Source organism: Scyliorhinus torazame, chromosome 21, assembly GCF_047496885.1.
Source record: "Scyliorhinus torazame isolate Kashiwa2021f chromosome 21, sScyTor2.1, whole genome shotgun sequence".
Lineage (NCBI taxonomy): Eukaryota > Metazoa > Chordata > Chondrichthyes > Carcharhiniformes > Scyliorhinidae > Scyliorhinus > Scyliorhinus torazame.
This window is the reverse complement of record NC_092727.1, coordinates 85,388,360-85,400,674: the sequence shown is the minus strand read 5'-3', so window position 1 is coordinate 85,400,674 and position 12,315 is coordinate 85,388,360.

The window sequence follows — 12,315 nt, the reverse complement described above, 5'->3', positions numbered from 1 at the left end:
ACGCGGTGGAGCAGAGGAGGGACGCCCTGTATCCCGGGCACGGCCGCAGAGTTGCCCCACGCCACAGCCGGCGTCTGTGGAGGGAGGTGGCAGAGGCCGTCACCGCTGTGGCCCTAACACCACGGACAGGCACCCAGTGCCACAAGAAGGTGAACGACCTCGTCAGAGCAGGCAGGGTGAGCCTCCCCCATATCCCCCCTCCCCCAAATCCCCCCCTCCCCCATATCCCCCCTCTCCCATATCCCCCCTCCCCCATATCCCCATATCCCCCCTCCCCCATATCCCCCCTCCCCCATATCCCCCATATCCCCCCTCCCCCATATCCCCCATATCCTCCCCTCCCCCATATCCCCATATCCCCCCTCCCCCATATCCCCCATATCCCCCCTCCCCATATCCCCCATATCCCCCCCTCACCCATATCCCCCTCCCCCATATCCCCCCACCCCCATATCCCCCCTCCCCCATATCCCCCCTCCCCCATATCCCCCATATTCCCCCCTCCCCCATATCCCCCCTCCCCGTATCCCCATATCCCCCCCTCCCCCATATCCCCCCTCCCCATATCCCCCCTCCCCCATATCCCCCCCTCCCCCATATCCCCCATATTTCCCCCTCCCCCATATCCCCCCTCCCCCATATCCCCCATATCCCCCCTCCCCCATATCCCCCATATTCCCCCCTCCCCCATATCCCCCATATCCCCCCTCCCCCATATCCCCATATCCCCCCTCCCCCATATTCCCCCCTCCCCCATATCCCCCCCTCCCCATATCCCCCATATCCCCCTCCCCCATATCCCCCCTCCCCCATATCCCCCCTCCCCCATATCCCCCCTCCCCCATATCCCCCATATTCCCCCCTCCCCCATATCCCCCCTCCCCATATCCCCCATATTCCCCCTCCCCCATATCCCCCCTCCCCCATATCCCCCATATTCCCCCCTCCCCCATATCCCCCCTCCCCCATATCCCCCATATCCCCCCTCCCCCATATTCCCCCCTCCCCCATATCCCCCTCCCCCATATCCCCCATATCCCCCCTCCCCCATATCCCCCCTCCCCCATATCCCCCCCACCCCCATATCACCCCTCTCCCATATCCCCCTTATTCCCCCCTCCCCCATATCCCCCCTCCCCATATACCCCATATTCCCCCCTCCCCCATATCCCCCATATCCCCCCTCCCCATATCCCCCATATCCCCCCCTCCCCCATATCCCCCATATCCCCCCCATATCCCCCATATCCCCCCTCCCCCATATCCCCCATATCCCCCCTCCCCATATCCCCCATATCCCCCCTCCCCCATATCTCCCCTCCCCCATCTCCCCCCGCCCCCATATCCCCCCTCCCCCATATCCCCTCCCTCCCCCATATCCCCCATATCCCCCCTCCCCCATATCCCCCATATTCCCCCCTCCCCCATATCCCCCTCCCCCATATCCCCCCTCCCCCATATCCCCCCCTCCCCCATATCTCCCATATTCCCCCCTCCCCATATCCCCCCTCCCCCATATCCCCCATATCCCCCCTCCCCCATATCCCCCATATTCCCACCTCCATCATATCCCCCATATCCCCCCTCCCCCATATCCCCCCTCCCCCATATTCCCCCCTCCCCCATATCCCCCCTCCCCCATATCCCCCCTCCCCCATATCCCCCCTCCCCCATATCCCCCCTCCCCCATATCCCCCATATTCCCCCCTCCCCCATATCCCCCCTCCCCCATATCCCCCATATTCCCCCCTCCCCCATATTCCCCCTCCCCCATATTCCCCCCTCCCCCATATCCCCCATATCCCCCTCCCCATATCCCCCATATCCCCCCCTCCCCCATATCCCCCATATTCCCCCCTCCCCCATATCCCCCCTCCCCCATATCCCCCATATCCCCCCTCCCCCATATCCCCCCTCCCCCATATCCCCCCTCCCCCATATCCCCCCTCCCCCATATCCCCCATATCCCCCTTATTCCCCCCTCCCCCATATCCCCCCTCCCCATAGCCCCCATATTCCCCCCTCCCCCATATCCCCCATATCCCCCCTCCCCCATATCCCCCATATCCCCCCTCCCCCATATCCCCAAGTGAATCCAGCCCGAACCTTAACCTCTGCAATGCACGCGCAACCGATGGCGTGCATTCATATACCTGCCTAACACTGTTGCCTTTTACCCCTGCCACCCGCCCCCCCCCCCAGGAGAAGCGCGCACACAACAATAGGGAGCATGTGAGGACTGGAGGAGGGCCCGCTGATGAGAGGCCACTGACCGTACACGAGGAAAGGGCCCTGGAACTGGCTGGCGGACCTGAGGACCGGGAGGTTGCTGATGCAGAGGTCGGGGCCCCACGAGCAAGTGAGCCACCAACAGCCCGTCCCCATATCCCCCCTCCCCTATATCCCCCTCCCCCGTATCACCTGATCACTGCCTGATGTCTAACCATGCATGCTTCATTGTGTATCGCAGGACCAAACGTCCAGGCACCCATCCCCGCAGATGCAGACCGCCCGCAGGATGCCCCTCGGAGACCACAGGAGACGGAGAGACCCGCACCCTCCAGCATGCGACGCCCGCAGGATGCCCCTCGGAGACCACAGGAGACGGAGAGACCCGCACCCTCCAGCATGCGACGCCCGCAGGATGCCCCTCGGAGACCACAGGAGACGGAGAGACCCGCAACCTCCAGCATGCGACGCCCGCAGGATGCCCCTCGGAGACCACGGGAGGCGGAGAGACCCGAACCCTCCAGCATGCGACGCCCGCAGGATGCCCCTCGGAGACCACAGGAGACGGAGAGACCCGCACCCTCCAGCATGCGACGCCCGCAGGACGCCCCTCGGAGACCACGGGAGGCGGAGAGACCCGAACCCTCCAGCATGCGACGCCCGCAGGATGCCCCTCGGAGACCACGGGAGACGGAGAGACCCGGACCCTCCAGCATGCGACGCCCGCAGGATGCCCCTCGCACACCACGGGAGACGGAGAGACCTGGAGCAACAGGGAGACGACACCCCCGTCACGTGCGGGAGCGACCACCCAGCGATGAGGGGGGCAGCCACAGGCCCCCGTCACATCTGAGCCAGGACACCACTACCCAGGACACCACTATCCAGGACACCCCTACCCGGGACACCACTACCCAGGACACCCCTACCCGGGACACCACTACCCGGGACAGCACTACCCGGGACAGCACTACCCGGGACAGCACTACCCAGGACACCCCTACCCGGGAAGACGAAATACCGGACAGTGACTCAGAGTGGATGGGTGGAGACGAACCCCCACCCCAAAGTGCCATGGACTCAGAGTGGGACGAAGAGCACGACACAACGCCACTGCTGTCACCAACACCCTCCACCATCGCAGAAACACTCACCACGGTTGGGCACTTTAGTGATGAGGCGTCTGGTACACTCACTGGTGCGCACAACACAGCCGTCCCGGTACAGCAGGTGGAGGTAGGAGCAGCAGAGGGACCGGGCGGTCGGAGGGCAGCCCAGGCCAAGCGAACATCTGCCGCCCAGATGGATCCCGGGTTCCTGCAGTTACCACACCCACACATAGATCCGATGCAACCACCGACACGGAGACGAGCGAATAGGGTGACGGGTGGCTTGCGGCGGCTGCGGTCGCAGGTGGAGGAGTCCACCCGCGTTCAGGAGCTGGGAGTGGTCCCGGTCATGCGTGCCACCCAGGCTGACACCGCACGGGTGGCGTCCGCGGTGGAGGCAATGGGTGCGACGGTGTCAGACATGGGGAACGGTTTGCGAGGCCTGGGGCCTTCCATGCAGGCGGCGTCTGTGGCCCAGGAAATGGCTGCCCTCTCACAGGAGGCCATGAGCCAGTGCCAGCGCCAGATGGCAGAGGCGCTCAACGCCATAGCCCAGTCTCAGCAGGCCATGGCCCAGTCTCAGCAGGCCATAGCCCAGTCTCTGCAGGCCATGGCCCAGTCTCTGCAGGCCATGGCCCAGTCTCAGCAGGCCATCGCTGAGGGCATCGGCGCCAGTGGCCATGTGCGAGCTGGCGTCGCACTGTCGCAGACAGGGTTCGACAACCCCCTGGGCTCCATGGCTGCAAACCTGCAGACCCCTGTCGATACCAGCACGGGCCGCCAGGACTGGCAGCGCCAGATGTCGGGGGCGCGTCGGATGGCCAGTCCGTTCGCATCCCCCACCCATGTAGAGGCCTGGGGGCCATCGGGCACCCCGAGGGAGGAGGAGGTGGTGTGGTCCATCCCGGCTCCCTCTGTAGGGGAGGTCCCGGTACACCGCGACACCTCGGACTCCCCCCCTTCCGTCCCAGGTGCATCGGGTGGGCAACGGGCAGGACAGGCTGGCAGCTCGCCATCCCAGTCGCCCGGGCCGCAGCCTGGCCCATCTAGGCCAGGACGCCCCAGGAAACGGCCGCCAAAGGGATCCAGTGTCAGAGGGCAGGAATCACAGGAGTCCACCTCCAGTTCTGCTGTACCGTCTGGGGAACCACGTAGACGTAGTCAAAGGGCCCGTAAGGCCAAACAATTAGACACTGAGTAAGTTGGCACGGGTGCAGGGCACAGATGAGTTTTAGGGGCTAGGGCACGTGCATGAACTCCTTTGGTTATTAAAGTCAATGTTACACCTACCGAAGCTGCCTTTGTGCTCTGTCCAAAGTGTGCGGGGGTGTCATGTACGTTGAGCGCAAGTGTGTGTGTGAGGGGTGGTCTTACCTCAGCCCCAGGTGAGTCTGCCCCCTTCCCCCTGGGCCGCCATCAACATCCCCCGGGCAGAGGACGGGACCGTGCGCTGCAGTGTCACAGCCGCATGCAGGGATGGTCCGGGTGGATGGTGGTACTGTGGCCATGGGTCAGACATAGTACCAACGATGTAGAGCCAGGAGCTCATCGGAGGCGGGTTGTCATCATTCTCCATGGCCTGCGATAGACATGCGTCCACCCGCAACTGGGTGAGCCCGGCCCGTTGTGCCGCCGGTGGATCGGCAATTGGGGGTGGGGGGGTGGTGTGCATGCGGGTGGGGTGTGTGGGGTTGGGGAGGGGGGTGAGGGTGCTGGGTGGGTGGATGGGTGGGGGGTGTGGGTGGTCGGCTGTTGTCATGGTGTGCGGTCTGTGGCCATACTACCCGATTCCCACGCCCATCTAGTCAGTGAAGCGGGCGTCTATCAGTCTGTCCCGTGCCCGCTGGGCCAGCCGGTAACGGTGGACAGCCACCCGCCTGTGTCTACCCCGTCTGCCCTGACCATTGCCCCCATCCCCCTCATCTGGGGAGGACTGGGCCTCTTCCTGCTGCTCCTCCAGTCCGCCCTCCTCTGCCTGCGGCACATCGCCCCTCTGCTGGGCTATGTTGTGCAGGACGCAGCACACCACAATGATGCGGCCGACCCTATCTGACCGATACTGGAGGGCGCCCCCAGAGAGGTCCAGGCACCTGAAACGCATCTTCAGCACGCCAAAGCACCTCTCGATCACTCCCCTTGTCGCTACATGGGCATCATTGTAGCGGTTCTCCGCCTCATTGCGTGGCCTCCGTATAGGCGTCATCAGCCACGATCGCAATGGGTAGCCCCTGTCGCCCAGCAACCAGCCCCTCAGCCGGGGATGGCGTCCCTCGTACATGCCGGGGATGGATGACCGCGACAACACGAATGAGTCGTGTACACTGCCTGGGTGACGGGCGCAGACGTGCAGGATCATCATGCGGTGGTCGCAGACCACCTGTACGTTCATTGAATAGGTCCCCTTCCTATTAGTGAACACGGCCCTGTTCTCTGCAGGTGGCCGCACGGCGACGTGCATCCCATCGATCGCGCCCTGGACAATGGGGAACCCGGCAACGGCAGAGAAGCCCACGGCCCGGGCATCTTGGCTGGCCCGGTCCACGGGGAAGCGGATGTAGCGGTGCGCCATGGCATAAAGGGCATCTGTCACTGCCCGGATGCACCGATGCACCGATGTCTGCGATATGCCGGACAGGTCCCCACTCGGTGCCTGGAATGACCCCGTTGCATAAAAGTTCAGGGCCACCGTAACCTTGACGGACACGGGGAGAGGGTGTCTCCCGCCAGTGCCACGCGGTGACAGGTGTGCCAGCAGGTGGCAGATGTGTGCCACGGTTTCCCGGCTCATCCGGAGTCTCCTCCTGCATTCCCGGTCCGTGAGGTCCTGGTATGACTGCCGGGGCCGGTACACACGGGGCACCCTCGGGTGCCTCCGTTGCCGTGGGGCCGCGACGTCCTCCTCCCCCTCCTCGTCCTGTCGGTCAGGTGTCCCTCCAGCCTGGGCGGCTGCCGCCTGCCCCTCTGCGGCAGCATGCGCCGCCTCTCTGGCACGCTCCTCCTCCTCCTCCTCCTCCTCATCCAGGGCAACATAGACATGAGCGGCTGCCACCACGGCGGCCAACATCGCTGGATGGTCTGATAACATGACGGCCTGGTGGGGGGGAGGGGAACGACGACAGGTCATCATTGCCCATATCCCCTCCTCCCCCCAGCCAGGTGGCATGGACCGCATGGGTCCAACTGTTGGAGGCTGGCACCTGGCCAGGTGGACCAACTCATTTGCCCTCCCATCACCCACCCCGGCACGGACCCCAACCCCCAACCTCCACCCCGGCACTGACCCCCTCCCCAACCTCCACCCCGGCACGGACCCCCTCCCCAACCTCCACCCCGGCACGGACCCCCTCCCCAACCTCCACCCCAGCACGGACCCCCCCCCAACCCCCAACCTCCACCCCGGCACGGACCCCCTCCCCAACCTCCACCCCGGCACGGACCCCCTCCCCAACCCCAAACCTCCACCCCGGCACGGACCCCAACCCCCAACCTCCACCCCGGCACGGACCCCCCCCCCCCAACCTCCACCCCGGCACGGACCCCCCCCCAACCTCCACCCCGGCACGGACCCCCCCCCCAACCTCCACCCCAGCACGGACCCCCCCCCAACCCCCAACCTCCACCCCGGCACTGACCCCCTCTCCAACCTCCACCCCGGCACGGACCCCCTCCCCAACCTCCACCCCGGCACGGACCCCCTCCCCAACCTCCACCCCAGCACGGACCCCCCCCAACCCCCAACCTCCACCCCGGCACGGACCCCCTCCCCAACCTCCACCCCGGCACGGACCCCCTCCCCAACCCCAAACCTCCACCCCGGCACGGACCCCAACCCCCAACCTCCACCCCGGCACGGACCCCCCCCCCAACCTCCACCCCGGCACGGACCCCCCCCCCCAACCTCCACCCCGGCACGGACCCCCCCCCCAACCTCCACCCCGGCACGGACCCCCCCCCCAACCTCCACCCCGGCACGGACCCCCTCCCCAACCTCTACCCCGGCACGGACCCCCTCCCCCAACCTCCACCCCGGCACGGACCGCCCCCCCCCAACCTCCACCCCGGCACGGACCCCCTCCCCAACCTCCACCCCGGCACGGACCCCCTCCCCAACCTCCACCCCAGCACGGACCCCCCCCAACCCCCAACCTCCACCCCGGCACGGACCCCCCCCCCAACCTCCACCCCGGCACGGACCCCCCCCCCAACCCCCAACCTCCACCCCGGCACGGACCCCCCCCCCAACCTCCACCCCGGCACGGACCCCCTCCCCAACCTCTACCCCGGCACGGACCCCCTCCCCCAACCTCCACCCCGGCACGGACCGCCCCCCCCCAACCTCCACCCCGGCACGGACCCCCTCCCCAACCTCCACCCCGGCACGGACCCCCTCCCCAACCTCCACCCCAGCACGGACCCCCCCCAACCCCCAACCTCCACCCCGGCACGGACCCCCCCCCCAACCTCCACCCCGGCACGGACCCCCCCCCCAACCCCCAACCTCCACCCCGGCACGGACCCCCCCCCCAACCTCCACCCCGGCACGGACCCCCCCCCAACCCCCAACCTCCGCCCAGGCACGGACCCCAACCCCCAACCTCCACCCCAGCACGGACCCCCCCCAACCCCCAACCTCCACCCCGGCACGGACCCCCCCCCCAACCTCCACCCCGGCACGGACCCCCCCCCCAACCTCCACCCCGGCACGGACCCCCCCCCCCAACCTCCACCCCGGCACGGACCCCCCCCCCCAACCTCCACCCCGGCACGGACCCCCTCCCCAACCTCCATCCCGGCACGGACCCCCTCCCCCAACCTCCACCCCGGCACGGACCCCCCCCCCCAACCTCCACCCCGGCACGGACTCCCTCCCCAACCTCCACCCCGGCACGGACCCCCCCCCCAACCTCCACCCCGGCACGGACCCCCCCCCAACCCCCAACCACCCCGGCACGGACCCCAACCCCCAACCTCCACCCCAGCACGGACCCCCCCCCCCAACCCCCAACCTCCACCCCAGCACGGACCCCCCCCCCCAACCTCCACCCCGGCACGGACCCCCCCCCCCAACCTCCACCCCGGCACGGACCCCCTCCCGGCACTCCCCCGGAGCCCAGCCTACTCTAACCACCCCCCCCTCCCCCCCCCCCCCCCCCCCCCCCGCCGCACACACACACACACAAGCCGAGACACACCTCTCCTCACGCAATCAGTCTGCGGCCACGCCATTTCCTGCCCAGAGCCAACCCCCCAGGCCGTCACTCACCTCCTCGCTGGTCGGCGTGAGCCTGGAGCACCGGGTCACGCCGATGAAAAGGAGGTTTGATTGACGTCGACGTGAACGGTCATCACGTCGACGGGACTTCGGCCCATCCGGAAGGGAGAATATCGGCAGGCCGAAAATCGGCTGCCTTGCGCAGACCCGTAACATTCTCCGCGGCAGCGGTGCCATTAACGCCCCGCCGACTTTTCTCCCTTCGGAGACTTCGGCGGGGGCGGGGGCGGGATTCACGGCGGCCCACGGCCATTCTCCGACCCGGCGGGGGGTCGGAGAATGACGCCCAGGTTCTCCCACCTCCTGTACTCCCGGGACATGGGGCGAAATTCTCCAGAAACGGCGCGATGTCCGCCGACTGGCGCCCAAAATGGCGCAAATCAGTCCGGCATCGCGCCGCCCCAAAGATGTGGAATGCTCCGCATCTTTGAGGGCCGAGACCCAACCTTAAGGGGCTAGGTCGGCGCCGGACGAATTTCCGCCCCGCCAGCTGGCGGAAAAGACCTTTGGTGCCCTGCCAGCTGGCGCGGAAATGACATCTCCGGGCGGCGCATGTGCGGGAGCGTCAGCGGCCGCTGACGGCATTCACACGCATGCGCAGTGGAGGGAGTCTCTTCTGCCTCCGCCATGGTGGAGACCGTGGTGGAGGCGGAAGGGAAAGAGTGCCCCCACGGCACAGGCCCGCCCGCGGATCGGTGGGCCCCGATCGCGGGCCAGGCCACCGTGGGGGCACCCCCCGGGGCCAGATCGCCCCGCGCCCCCCCAGGGCCCCGGAGCCTGCCCGCGCCGCCTTGTCCCGCCGGTAAGGTAGGTGGTCTAATCTACGCCGGCGGGACAGGCATTTTAGCGGCGGGACTTCGGCCCATCCGGGCCGGAGAATCACGCGGGGGGGCCCGCCAACCGGCGCGGCGCGATTCCCACCCCCGCCGAATCTCCGGTGCTGGAGACTTCGGCAACCGGCGGGGCGGGATTCACGCCAGCCCCCGGCGATTCTCCGACCCGGCGGGGGGTTGGAGAATCTCGCCCCTGATTCCTCGTTGTCGCAGAAATCATTCCAAAGGGGCCATCCTTTCCCTTTGAGATATTTCCAGATCTCGTCCTCCCAAATGGGACATTGTCCCACTCTACGGCTGCTGGTCGCAGCGTCCGCAAATTCCTCGGGGTTCATTAGGCGCTGCATTGCCTGCATTGCCATCTTTCCTATCCGAATGCTGCTCTTCAAATTTTGGGACAGGGATTTTAATCCGAATGCTGCTCTTCAAATTTGGGACAGGGGTTTTAATCCAAATGCTGCTCTTCAAATTTGGGACAGGGGTATTAAGGCGGTGCAGTAAATACGGGTACGGCTTTCGCTACTTTCCGATATACAAACTTCCGACAGTTTTGTCGCAACAAAAATAGATCAGTTTTACCTTATCGCCCTGTTAGTTACGCATGCATACACACACTTCCGAATTTATGAGTATTGATCAGAACTGCTTGGACACTTGTGGTTTTCTGTTTCCAATTAGATCTCTAATTCAAACTCTTGGGTTCTCCCGGAGTGGTTTTCCACTTCTAGATCTGGTCCCGTCAGGATGTCGCCAAATAATGTTGCTAACTTTGCCTTAGTTTAATTGCTCTGTTTTATCACCTTTGCTCTTGAGTCGCCAGGTATCTTTATGATACCGCCACATGGTTCAAGTCCGAGTAATGATCAATAATCCAATACACCGCTTAGTAAGATTTAAATCAAAGCACATTTATTATACACAGTAATCACTACTCATGCACAAATTCTACGCCTAAGCTACTTCTTACAACTAACAGGCCTATACTTAACTTGGAACTGGCCCACCAGGTCAGAGAAACAAATGGCCTTTCGTTCGGGTTCTGAGTCTGCAGGATTCGAAGTTGGTACGGATTGGTAGCTAGGAGCGCCTATCTTGTAGCGAGCGTTGAAGTAAGACTTACAGTTTCGACCAGCTGCTGAAGAGTGAACAGCTGGAGAAGCGGTGGAGAAGAGAGCGACTTGAACTTGGTGCTCAATTCTTATAGTCCCCAGGGGCTTCCCGCCTTTCGGGGCGGATCCTGTACCTTGTCCCAAGTGATTGGACTTTGTCCCAATTACTTGGTTCGATTTTCTCCAATGCTGGAGCGGTTCCCTGATCGATGGGCGGTCCTGAGGTGGTCGTTCACCTCCCTTTGTGTCGGCTTCTGCTGCCGCCGAAGAGTCTGGTTTTGCTTTATGTGTCTAAATGTTGCTCATTGTTCCCGGGGATTGCTCATTAGTATGCAGATGGCTGGTGTTTTGTTATGCTGATGGTTGCTGTTATCGATCTTGTCTGGCCTTTCCAGAGGTAAATACACAGTCAACCTGCAGCTGCTCATTTGTGTCCTGTTGGCTGACTTTCCCATCAGCCTTTGCCGTTCGCCATTTTAAATCGGGAGTTAGCCATTTTAAGTGGCTACAGGCATTATAAGTGATGTGGAGCTGGTTAAGGCCAGGAAACTGTTGATATGAAGTAGGGCCTCAGAGGAATCCCAAATGTAGGTGGGAAGAAGCTGGACAAGGGGAGAGAGGATGGAGTCAAGATCGGAAGAAATTAGTTTGGTGGGGCAGGAACAGGCTGAAATGATGGGTCTGCCAAGACAGTTCTGTTTGTGAACTTTGGGAAGTGGGTAGAAGCAGTGTTGGGGGACTATGAGGTTGGAGGCCGTGGAGCGTAGATCTCCAGAGATGCCCTGAGTTCTATCCTTTAATCCCTCCTATTCACACTATCCCTTGGCAACATCGCTGAGGTCAGCTTCAATTTGTTCACTGATAACAGCCAGACGCACCTATCCACCATTCTTCTTGATCTGTATAGTGATCTCTGTATGTGTCAATACATGTTCAGTTAATGTAAAGTAAGTACAGATAGATGATCACTCGATGGCAACACTAACAGGAGCTATAATAGGAGTTTCCCGCACTTTCTTTAGATAGTGTGTGTGCAGAACAGGTCGAGTGAAGATGTGATCAGATCAGAGTGTAGCGTATTATTATAATTGTTAGTTTAATCTCAAGTTACTTACATGTTTTGCTAGTTTAGTATTGAAATGAAAGAACTCACTAGTTTATTATATATTACTCAAACATTTTGTCATCATCTGGAAGGCTTCGACTATTTCTAATCAGGATTCAATACAACTCGGCAAGACAAAAAGAGTCATATTTCTATTACAATTTAGTAGTATAACAATCCGATGACCACATAATTGTCAGACTGTCAGTCTGACATCAAGTGTTCACATGACCATCAAAGATAGAACCAATAATTTCCAGGATCTAAGATAAATTCCAGTGCCTTGGCACTTACACTGCCCCCTTCCTCTGACCATTTACTTGGGGCAAAACTACGTACAGCCCTTGTATCATGTGACTTCCATATTTAACATCATCACTGTCAACTTCCAAATTTGAGACGTTGTCCTTAACCCTACTGTCCCTTAACCTCAGCCCCTCCACCACCAAAACCATTATCCATATTTTATGGCAATCAAATTTGATTACACCATTGCTTTGGTTGTTGCCATTCCTTCATCCACCCTCTAATAGCTACTTGCCCTGTGATGGTGGAAGCTCAGTTAGCTGTTTGATGTTATTAGTTGGTGCTGAATTAGAACTCCCTCCGCTTGAACACTGCAATGGGCCTCAGTGTCCCTGTGCTGGAGTGATTCTGT